Source organism: Sarcophilus harrisii, chromosome 2, assembly GCF_902635505.1.
Source record: "Sarcophilus harrisii chromosome 2, mSarHar1.11, whole genome shotgun sequence".
NCBI lineage: Eukaryota > Metazoa > Chordata > Mammalia > Dasyuromorphia > Dasyuridae > Sarcophilus > Sarcophilus harrisii.
In genome coordinates this window covers 604,648,165-604,660,752 of record NC_045427.1, presented here as the reverse complement: position 1 = coordinate 604,660,752, position 12,588 = coordinate 604,648,165, and the positions used below count along the sequence as shown (strand labels likewise).

The 12,588-nt window shown below is 34.4% G+C and overlaps 1 protein-coding gene across 2 annotated transcripts in view; it reads left to right on the top strand.

Annotated features, from left to right (window-relative positions):
• The window catches only part of CSGALNACT2 (chondroitin sulfate N-acetylgalactosaminyltransferase 2), a 54,857-nt gene continuing 42,269 nt past the window's right edge, over positions 1 to 12,588 (top strand). For both annotated transcript variants that reach the window (XM_031956377.1, XM_031956376.1), the window contains exons 1-2: positions 1 to 139; positions 8,542 to 8,680. The gene's annotated coding sequence lies outside the window, so the exon portion shown is untranslated. The remainder of the gene's footprint in view (positions 140 to 8,541; positions 8,681 to 12,588) is intronic.

Below are 12,588 nucleotides of genomic sequence, written 5' to 3'. Positions count from 1 at the left end.
CAGCAGCAGCAGCAGCAGCAGCAGCAGCAGCAGCAGCAGCAGCAGCAGCCGGCTCCGAGGCGCCCCTCGCGCCCGCGTGCAGGCGCCACCGCTTGGCCTCGGCGCCCGCCTTGGCTCTCCTCTGGCTTCGCCGGCTGGGGTGAGTACGGCGCTCCGGTCCCGCGGGTGACAGCCGGCTCTGCACGCGCGGACTGGCCCCGAGAGCGCCGAGCCCCAGCCGGGGGCGTGCGTGCCCGGGCTCCGCCTCTGCCCTCTCCAACTTTATTTTCTTTCACTTTTGCAATGAAAAAGCATTCGTTTTTCTCTCCTCTCCCACCCAGCGCTCCTCCTCGCTTCGGAGTCACTTGGAAAGAGCCGGGGCTCTTGGGAGGAGGGCTGGGCTGGTGTTGGGAGATCAGCCGGGCTGCCAGTAAAGGGGAGGTTTTAACTTGAGTGTTACTGTTTCTTTTCTACCTCCAGGCTTTCCTCCTCTCCCTCTCCCTTTGCCACACTTTGCATTTTGCAAGTTACTTGGTGATCAACTAGCAACATTTTGTTATTCGTTGAGTACAATGTTGCATTTCTTTCTAACGTATTATACCTGAACTATTATTGAAAATAGACAATTCTTCTAAGTATGAAATAAGCTATGTTTAACCTATATATCGGATTGCTTGCTGTCTTGGAAAGGAGAGGGGATGGAGGGAGCAAAGGAAGGAGAAAAATTTGGAACACAAGGTTTTGCAAAGGTGAATATTGAAAGCTACCTTTCCCTGTATTTGGAAGGAAAAAATAGCTTATTTCAGAATTTGGAAGGTTCTTTTTTTTTTTTTTTTTAAGTGTTGAAATCATTTGTTGAAATTAGCAGGGCGAAAAAAGAGAAAACTTTTGAATATGTGTATATCCAGAATTAAATCCTACTCCAAAGCCTTAGCTCCTTTTGGCGTAGAGGAGATCCTGGGTTTTCCTAGGCGAGGCTCGTAGGTCCGAAGCCTCCCTCTGATTGGTGTAGAGGGGATCCTAGTTTCTTGAGTAACTGATAGTAACTAATTGGTCCTTCCAAAGCTTTAGTGTAGCTGCTGCTTGATGAAATGTCTGTTTTTGGAGGTTCATCCTAGCAATGTCATTTAGAGGTTCATCTCCAAGTTTACTTCAGAATGGCCTCAGCATATATTGAAGATCTTTTAGTAATCTTCGAGAGACTGAATTCTTAGAGGCAGGTAAGAGCGTAGTAGATATTCATTCCCTTAACAGCACTCTGCCAGAGTTTCCATTTTCTTCAGAATGGGGAAATTGAGCCATTGAGTGGCCAAATCTTGTATTTTCTTATTTCATATCTTTTGATTCTCTCCCTTCCTTTCTAGGTTATTGCGATAAACAAGGAACTTTAAAACCTTAAATTGCTAGGGTAGTTGTTATTTTTGCCTGGCTAGAAAAATCAAAAATCCTTCTTGTGAAATAAGCTGTTTAAATTTAGGTGATGATAAAACATCGTGTATTCTTGGTAAGAATAGTTAGAGATGTGATAGGAACTGGAAGCCTGCCCCCGCCCCTTTTTTTTAATTTTAGTAATATCTTAAGAACTCTGTATTTTTAAGCTTGATCTTATATTTATTATTACAATCTAAACTTTTATTTAAAAGTTATGCAATATGTATTTTAACTTTCTGAGAATATCAAAGTGTCTGTGTCTTATGTACCAAGATGAATTCCACTTTCATTAATATTTTCCTTGTAGCACATTATTAAAACAGTAGCTTAAAAAGTGAAAAGAAAAGTTTATTTTTTTCTACTTAAAGTGTGAAGATGTTCATGATAATCTATTAGTTGTAATTATTTGATTTGTACTTCATTAAAATAGTGGATTGTGAGTGGAAGGTCTTTCTGAGGGCTGCTTTCCAGTATTTATTTGTGGCTTAGAGAATGTTAGCAATGATGAATAATTAAGTATGATATCATTTCCTAATCTAGTCCTTTCTTACACAAAATTGTATAAAATTGTGATTTCTAAACTGAAACAAGCCAGATTTGAACTCAGGAAAAAAGTCTGACTTCAGACTTAGCACCTATCCACTTGCTTACAGGCATATATATTATATATGGATTTATATGTGTATATATGTATAAAAACTCTGTATCTATATATATCTATATACATATATACTATTTATATATATGTTTCTATATAAAATTTATGTAGTATGCATCTGTATATAGATACTCATATCTGTATACCTGTCTATACATATACCTATCACATCTGTATTGGTATAGCAGATAGCTATTAGGACACTATTGAAATAATTCAGGTGTGAGATAATGAGGGTCTGAATAGATACAGTGGCTATGTATAAGAAAAAGATGTGAAAGTAGAAACACGATTTGGCAACTGAATGAATATTTGGAGTGAGAGAGGGAGTATAGGAAAGTTTGGAAGAGGATTGGAGTTGTGGAGAAAAATACTATTGATATCTGAGATTTAGATTACAACCTGCCCATGTCTGTTCATCCTATGAGACCCCTGATACCACACCTCAAATATACAGGTCGGGGAAATAGAGTTCTTAGCAGTCAGTGGCCAAAACACAGAGCTTGTCTTCTAAGAAGCAGAGAATCCATCACAGCTTCTATATAGTGATTTGGAGGAAGAAAAGTGGGCAGAGTAGGTGATGGTTGCCCAGTGGTACTTTGGAACTGGTGTTGTGGGTACCTAGCTAGTGATTAGGTTACAGCTGTGCTTAGGGCCAGAATCTGTGTTTAGGAGAGGGAGAGGAAGTGGGGGAGGAAGAAAGTGAAGGACAGTAGCAGAATTTTGAGTGTTGGGGCATAAGGACATGTATGTCTGAGTTTTGAGTTAAGCCCCCATACGTTGACTGTAATAGAGAGCATGGAAATTATTAACCCATTTTTGTGCCCTCCTTGGTTCAGGCCATAATTTCCTTGGGCCTGGTCCCCACTGTGGAGACAGTTGGTCTAAGAATGGGAAAGGGATAGGTAAACAAGTATTTATTAAATATCTACTATGTGTCACATTGTTTTAAACATGTTACAAATTTATAATTTCATTTGATCTTCAAAGCAATCTTTGGAAGTAGGTGCTATTATCATCCCTATTTTACAGTAGAAGAAACTGAGGCAAACAAAGTTAAGTGACTTACCCAGTCTCAGAGCTAGCATGTGTCAGAGGTCAAATCTGAACTTTGCTCTTCCTGACTCTAGGCTCTCAGCCTCTACCCACTGAAATAGGATATATTTTCCTTTTTCTTTCTTTATTCTTTTCTTCTTTTTTTTCTTTATTTCTTTTTCTCCCTTTCCTTCCTTCTTTCCAGTTTCTTCTCCTCTTTATTTCCTTTCTTCCTTTTTTGGGGGGGAGGGGGAGGGTCAAGGAGTAAGGGTTGAAATTGATTTAAAAAAAAAAGGCAGTATTAGTGACTAAACTGAACCAAGAAAAAAAAAAAGGCGGGGGTGGGGGTGGGAGGGTGGAGGGGGGGAAGAAAGGTTTAATGAGTGGAAGTAATTGTTAGCTATTGTAATGTTAGGAAATGGGTAGATTAATCTAACTGATATTCATGAAGATTAGATGGGTTAAAGTCCAGGGGTCCTCAAACTATGGCCCTTGGGCCAGATGCAGCAGCTGAGGACGTTTATCCCCCTCACCCAGGGTTATGAAGTTTCTTTATTTAAAGGCCCACAAAACAAAGTTTTTATTTTTACTATAGTCCGGCCCTCCAACAGTCTGAGGGACAGTGAATTGGCCCCCTATTTAAAAAGTTTGAGGACCTCTGGGTTAAACTTCTATATATTTCAGTCAATTGGAATTCAACATATAAGCAGTTGCAGAATATTTTTTCAAAAGTGTTTGAGGCTGGATCTAAATTTAGGTCTTCCTTATTTCAGACCTGGCTCCTCTATCCACTGGGGCACCTAGTTGCTTATTAAAACCTATTTAAAAAGAAAATAAGGCAAGAAAGAGGTCAAATATAATAAAAAGTTTTATGGAATATGTGAAATATGGGCCAAAGCACATGCAAAGAAAAATATATATCTTTAAATGTTCTGAAATAGATAAATGACACATTAAAAAAAATTAAGGATAATTAATATTGACATACATATCCCAAGAGGAAATAGAGGATAGATTTAAAATTATCAGGAAAAAATAAAAATTGAGAATTGAAAGATATTAAGAAATAGTAAGGAAAATGATAAATATGGAAACTATAATATTAGACCTAAAATATTTTTAAGAAATCAATAACAGGGTTTTTGAGGAAGTTAAAAAAAAAAACAAGATTAGAAAATTAGAGTTTGAAACCACCTACAACCAAAAGATAGAGCAGGAGGATGTGGTGTTCTCTTCTTTTATATAATATAATGGCTCTCTCTGTGAGCAGGTTTCTTGGGGAGGTTTTCTGGAGGCAGCCTTAGTTTCGGTTCAGAGTAATATTCACTCCAAATACAATTAGCTGATAAAATCCAAACATTTATTTCTCCAAGAGCTCTTGCAGCTTTGTCATTTGCTTCTGCCTCTGCTTTCTTCAGCCTCCGGCCAGCACAAAGGTGGAAGATGGAATGAATCTGACTCCACCTCCGAGAGTGGGCTTGTGAGCTTTCTCCCAGAATTCTCCGTGTTTGTCCCAGAGTGCCCTTTGGCCCTAAAAGCTTCTTGCTTATATGAGCTCTCTGAAGGTGTGAACACAAGCATTGTTTCTATCAGTTCCACTTAGTACCTTGTTTCTAATAAGAGGAGAAACCTATATATATAGCAAATGCAGTATTTATGCTACTTTACACTGTTTAGAAGAATCTGAACACTGTTTTCCGGTAAGTGATTGATTCAACAACATCTATCAGAAGTTTTTTGTTTGTTGTTTTTTAAAGCAAACAGTTCATGAGTAGTTTAAAAAAAAAAAAAAAAGACTTGCTGATATTTTTTTTGGTGGGCTTGCAAAATGCTATATAATTTTAAAAATTATTATAAAAGACCTATATGAGCTTTCACACTTAAACATCTGTTATTTTCCACATTCAGCATCAGAGAAGTTAAATGACTTGCTCATGGTCTCAAGTGTTCAGATTCTGGATTTGAATGTAAGTCTTCCTCATTCTAAGCCAAGGGCTCTTTCAGCTGTGCCGTGCAAGCATTATAACCACAAGCATAGTAAATTGTAAAAACTGAATTTAAACAACATTTAGTAAGCATTTGGTAGACAAGATGAGTTTAAATAACATAGAGCTGCTGGGCTAATTGCTCCTGTGGTATGCTAGAGGGATGACATACTTATACAGATTTGAGTATGTCTTACCAAATTCAGCTTGCAACTTGGTCATGCCTTTTTGTCCAAGTTGCTACATATAAATCTTACATTTGTAACATAATATTTCTTGATTATCAATTCATCATTAAAATTTTTCTGTTATCCTTCACTCTAGGTAAAAGACCATCTTTTTTAAAAAAGAAAAAATTGTATATGCCCTTTGTCTCTAAGTATCTTTTCATTCACTAAATCATTTTGGGGAACTTATTGTAGTGTAGCTACAGGTTCTGTTTTTACCATTTCCTTTGAATTATCTAAAATTTCAGTTCTAAGATTCTAGCATTCTATTATTCTCAGTCATATAGCATCACTAGAACAAAATTGTTTTTTTTTTTTTTTTAAATATGGGGTTTTGTGGCAGGGAATAAGTTGGATCTTAGAAAATGCAACATAATTTCATAAATGCAGTCTACTTCAACATCTTCCAATTAACTTGTAAACTTAGCTCCTCATCTATCTGCAGTGATTGTCTGGGATTTGTTTACTGATTGGATTAACTCAGTGATTTTCCCATCAAACTTTATGATACTATCTAGACCCTGATGGATCCAAAGGAAAAAGTGAGGTTGGTGACTTTGTGTAGCACTCCCTCACCTAAATCCAATTCACTTCCCTGATTTCATAGTCCTCTTCAAGAAGGAAAGACAAACAAACGCCTCTGTGAGTAAGAGCAAGAGCTGAGTCACTGGGGATCTAATTGGAACTAGCCAGTTGGGCAACACAGTCTAAGAGTTCTTTTTTTTCCTCTTCTTCTTCCTCTTCCTGTCCTCTCCATACCTTTATCTGTAGGTATGCTGCCCAAAGTAATGTAAATTTTTATCTCTGAAACCTTGCTAGATATCTTGGAGTTTTCCAGCCTAAGACCATGCCTTAAACATCAAGTCACTACCAACTGTAGGTCCCAAGCCAAGCCTGAGTTAGTTGTTTGGGCCTTCATTGGGTGAAAATAAATAGCAATTGTTTCAGTTTTGTGCAGAAACTCTGAGAGTCTTATCTTCCTAGGTTGATTTTTCCTTTTAACTGAATAAGAGAGGTCATTCTCTGCCTCATTTCTTGCCTTGCTTTAATCACTCATTGGGTATTGCCTTAGTCACATTGAGACCTGTTAGATTTTAGCTTAAAAAGGCCAAAGTCTTCCACTGCATCTAGGACTTTCTCTTTGTTGTCTTGATCTATATCTTGCCACTGGATCCACATGGCTGTAGAGGAGAAAATGAGGCTAGTGACTTTGCACAGTCCTTCCTCACTTAAATTCTATTCACTTGCATGTTATGCAAGGAGGCATCACCTCCTTCGTATCATGGACCTTTTCAAGAATGAGGCACAAAAAGCACTAACATAATATAGACACTAGCTCATTTTCCTCTATTTCTTCCTAGTCCAATATCTTTTTTGAGTGGTCATTTATCTAATTGAGACCTAACTGATCTAATACATGCTTCAAATCACTAATAATAAGAGAAAAAAATCAAAACAACCAAATTTCCACTTCACAATTAGCAAATTTGCAAAGATAATAAATAATGAGAATAGCTTTCTAGAGAATAGCTAGAATTGGAAAGACTGATAGAGGTTGGTAGACATATAAACATTCTGGGGGAGTTACGAATTGGTCTAACTATTCTGGAAAACAATTTGGATTAATGATAAGAATATGATTAAAATGATTTGATTCAGAGATATCTAGGTATATGTCCAGAGTATGTAAAAAATAAAAACCCAAAGTGGTTCCACAATATACCCTTTGTCCATAGCAGGGTTTTTTTTTTTTTGCTCCAGTAGCAGATTACTAGGGGGGAAATAGATGCATTTCATTGAAAATGACTAGCCAAATTGTGGTACAGGGATAGAATGGATGATTGTTGTACTGTGAGAATGAGGGAAAGGCAGATTTCCTAGATGAAAAGTAAGAACAAAAAATGATATTCAGTGGCTACAGTGTAAAATATTGTACAGAATAGGGAAACTGAACAGCAGTAGAAATGAAAAGAACCCAGAACAGTACACAGGTATGTGATTTCTTTAATAAAGAAAAACAAAACAAAACAACTGCAAAAACTCAAACCCCATAATTATAATGACCAAACTTGGCACTGAAGAAGAGTTTTAAAAGAATGCATATCCTCCAACATCCAGAGAAAACAATGGAGACTGAATAAGGATCAAAGCATATCATTTTCACCTTTCTTTTGTTTTACTTTTGTTTTCTTATGATTTTTCCCATTCTCATTTTTTTTCTTTCACAACATGACTAATATGGAAATATGTTTTAAAATGATTGTACATTTGTAGTCTATATCAGATTACTCGCTGTCTTATGGAAGGGAAAGGTAAGGCAAGGAGGGAGAAAAAAAAATTTGGAACTCAAAAATTTTACAAAAATGAATGTTGAAATCTTACCTGTAATTGGAAAAATAGAATATTATTGAGGAAAAAAAAAGCATGTCCTCCTTATTAACTGGGGGACTGTTTGTATGGAATATTGTATGTAATGTGAAACTTGATGAATTTTACTTTTTTATTTTTGTTTTAAAATGTCTATGCTTTTTGAGTGGGGAAATGTATAGGGGATATATTTGGAAATGAAAGTGATAGAAATGTAAATGTAAAAATAAAAACAAAAATGTTTTTAAAAGTTTAAAAATTTTTTTTAAAGCTTTTAAAAAATGTTATAATATCCAAGGGCTGTGACTCTTATTGTTTTTTTGTTCTTGAACCTTGTTTAACAAGAGCAAAAAAGTGTTGTATACCTTCAGAATTTAATATCGTGACTTTGATCTTCTTTTAAATTCATTAAATGCTAACAAAAACTGAAATGATTACTTTTGTTAAGTATTGATCCAAATTAAAATTTGTATTCCAGAATTAGAGTTATTAAATACAACTCAGTTGATGAAAGTAAATAGATAGTTTATTATATACAATGTTCACCTTTCTATTGGCTAATTTCAAGTGCTGCTTAATGCATATAGTTAAATATATGTAAAATTCATTTGCATTTGTTTCTTTTTAAATAATGTTCATATATAAATTAAACTTTGTAAGGTAAGAATTTTTTTCTGATGTAACTGCCTTTCTTCCACTGACAAATCTGCTATAGTCTCACAGAAACTCTATTGACTTGTATTCCACAAGACTTACTTGAAAATTTGCTAGATGGAAGGATAGTATGGGATATATTTAAATCAGAAAACAGCCTTAATTTTGCAATGAGAAGCAATATGTTGTTGTTTTTTTCTTGCAGAACATTTGTGACTGTCCATGATGGCTTCAACTTGGCTTATAATGTGCATGGCCAGAGGTTGGGATTTCAAACAGCCTGATGATATCTGCTCTGAAAGAATGCAAAATGTTCTTAACATCTTGATCACACAGCTGATGAGGTATGGTTTCAGAATGACAGAGAATGAGGAAGCTACTTCGATGTAGTGTATGTTTGGCAAATTATGTAAATATGTGACAGTCATTGAATTTGCACTCAAATGTTGAATCTTTGTGGCAATTTGGAAACAATTTGATGAAAGGCTGAGAAATTACAAGAACATGTTTCTGGTCAGAAGAAATCAGAATTTGACGTAATTGCTTCATAAACATTAAAATTGTTGTGCACAAGATTGTAATGGTTTTGAAGCATTGCAGGAACAGACTTAATGCTTTAAAGCCCTAACATGCTTGTTGTCACAAAGGAAAAGTATATTTATTTATCTGAGTTAATTGATTCTCATATCAAGGTTTCTACAGGCTCATTTTCCCTTCCACTGTGTGTGTATGTGTTGATTTTTTTTGAGGGGGAGGAGGAGATTTAGTGAGGTGACATTACTTCTGTAATATTTCACCTTTATCCTCTAAAATTTTTTTGTGAATGACCTTATACTCTAGACCTATATAGTCCTTGGTTCTATTTTTGACTACAAAAGCAGGTGTTTTGTAATGAAAGTTTCTATGCTCATTGAATCTCTTTACTATGTCAGCTATTTCATATAGATTACATTGCTCAGAAATTTTGAGATTCATAAACATTAATATTACTAGAAAGATTATTCCCAAATAAGCAAAACATATTGATCTCAAAGATAGAAGAGGGAGACAGTTTAAAGATTATAGATTTCCTAGAACAAAGCCTCTTAAACTGTGGGTGACAAGCCAGCCCATATGGATTCACATAACTGAATGTGGGATCATAAAATTAAGATTCATTATCAGTAAATTTTGATTTGGATACCTCTTTTATACACATATTACCTAGGACTGAATAGAAATTTTTTTGGGCAAAAAGTAAGTCACAAGTTGAAAAAGTTAAAGAAGCCCTGCCCTTGGAGAATATGACAAAAAAAAAAAAAAAAAAAAAAAAAAAAGCTGATCCCCATAATGCAAAAAATAACACAATAAAACTGCTGAGAATTTCTGAATGCAAAACAGTGCCAATCAAAAGAATCTGTAGATACCTTTTAGAAACAATGCTTCAAACTCTAAGATACAAAGTAGTTAAAAATAGCAGTTCCAATAACACCATATTCCATAAATAATGGAGAAAAACATCTTCAACCATAAAGCAAAAGAAAATCCAAATGGCAATGGTATTTTGCAACTACAAGAGGAAATGGAATTATATGTTCCAATGAACAAAAGAACTTAAGATGCAGTCCATCTACAAACTTAAGCCTAGCTGTGAATGAAAAAATATGGAAATTAAAGTAAAAATTTTTAAAGCATTTAGTAAAATTAGACATGAACAAATTATTTACTTTTCATACATCCCAGATAAAAGAAATAGAATAAATTTCTCTCTGTGGGAGAAGAGAGATATTTTATATCAGTGATTAGAGAGATCACTCATCCTACCTACAGGAAGGGAAGCAGAGCTTGTGGGGAAAATTAACTCCCAGAAAAGTGGGAAGGCAGGTTCTTGAGGTAAATGGGGGAAAATAAACAAGGGGAGAGAAAAGGTCAATAATGAATTGCATGATCAGGGATGAAGGAAAATTCCTTCTGCAGTAAATAATATTACTAAGAATGAGGTACAACAGAAAAGGGGGGTGAGGGAATAAGATCTCAAGGCAATAGCCGAAACTTTAGAAAAGGGAACCTAAAATAAGCTACCTTAAAAGTTTTAATTTTATGAGAAATAGAATAAGAAAATGAACATAAGAACCATGAACAAAAAAATAAAATAAAAATAAAGATAAATAATGAAGTGAATGAAGGAAAGAAATTATTTTTTTTCTTGGAAAAAGACCCAGAAAATGAAATTTTAAAACTAACACAATGAATTGAAGGAAAGGACAGAATGGGGAGTTCTACTTGACTACTTAATTGAGACAAAAAAGGAGAAAGAATTAACTAGATAAAAGCAGGAAAGAAAAAGAAGCTAAGCAATAAAACTTTAAAACCCCTGGGACAGTTAATTTTGTACTCTTTAATTGAGGTACAGAAGAGACTTGTAATAACACAATTGTGATATGAAATTTCAGTATCATTCTCACAGATAAGAGAAATAGAGAATTGAACAAATCCTAGAGAACAAGAACTAAAAGATTTCTGGTGGCTTTTAAGTGAAACTACTAAAGTATATAGTTATTTCTCAGCATAACATTGAATGTTTATTTCCCCACCTCTCCCCTCCCCTCCCCCCCGCCTAAATCACTTATTAAGGTACAGAGAAATTTCAAACAAAATAAGCATGTAAAAGGAAGTATTAAGTATAAAAAGATAGATAAACTGCAAACTTAAAACTTTATAGAAATAATAGACTAAAAAATAACTCTTTGGAAATACTTCTCAAGTGATTAAACCTTTAAGCAGTATTTTTAGAGAGAAGATAAGAAATCAAATGAATGAAATAACAAATGCACAAGGTGAAGTCATAACAAAACTAAAAGAAATAAAAATAATAATCAGATGCTAATATGCAGTTATATGTTAAACTCTAGAAAGGAAATGGAAGAGTATCTTTAAAAATATGAAAAATATGAGACTAATAAAAGGCTAAATAGCAATCTTAATTCAATCTCAGAAATAGAACTAGCTATAAAGGAATCAACAAAAAACAATCTCCTAGTCTTGATAGATTTATATTCTATCAAACTTTAAAAAATTATTAGTGCCCATGCTGCACAAATTATCCTCAAAAGTTGAAAGAAAGCCCTGTGCCAGAATGATTTTATGAGATAAATAGACTCATAATACTAAAACAAGGAAAGGATAAAGCACAGGAGAGCTGCTGATCAGTATCAATAAATAATATCTAAATGTTTTAAATAAAATCCCATTAAATAGACTGTAGTGATTTGTTCAAGTTGGGTTAATATCAAAGATGCAAAGATGATTCAATTTTAGAAAGATAATGAATATAATCATATTAAAAACAAAATACCCAACACTCCTATTATTATCTTAATGGATACCTTTGACAAAGTATAGCACTCATTCTGTTAAAACCCTATATCTTAAAAATATTTATCTGAAACTTAAAGCAAGCATCATGGACTTTAGACATATATCGGAACATTTCTCAGTAAGTACAGTAGTGAAGTAAGTATGATCATTCTCTCTACTGTTATTTGAATATTGTTCTAGAATTCTAACAATAGCTATAGGACAAGAAAAAGAAATTGAAGGAATAAAAGTAGGTAAAGAGAGAATACTATCCCTGTTTTCTAATGATAAGATGATTTAGTTAAAAAATCCTAGGGAATTTTTCTAATGTTAAGATGGCTTACTCTAAAGTCCTAGGAAATCACCAATAATATTGAGATTGTAGCTTCCATAAAGGTGCTACCAAAAAAAAAAATTCTCAGAGATCAATAATATGCAGTACACAAAATTCCAACACTTAGCACAGTGCCTGGCACATATTAGGTGCTTAATAAAAGTTGACTGATTAATATAGACCTAAAAAAATATGAGATAATATTAAAAAGGGACATCTCATTTCCCTTCTTCCTTACCTATGAAGGAAAAAAGACCCAACACTATCAAATGCATAAAATAACTGGGGTTCAGTGTAGTAGACTATGCAAAATACTTTTTTTTTAGCTTTTTATTTTCAAAATACATGCATATTTTTCAACATTCGCCCTGGCAAAACCTTGTGTTTCAAACTTTTTTCCCCCTCCCTTCTCCCTCCCTTCTCCCTTAGACAGCAAGTAATCCAATAAATGTTAAACATGTACAATTATTTTATTCATATTTTCATAATCATTATGCTGCAAAAGAAAAATCAGATCAAAAAGGAAAAAAAAAATGAGAAAGAAAACAAAAACCAAACCAGCAACAACAAAATAGATGAAAA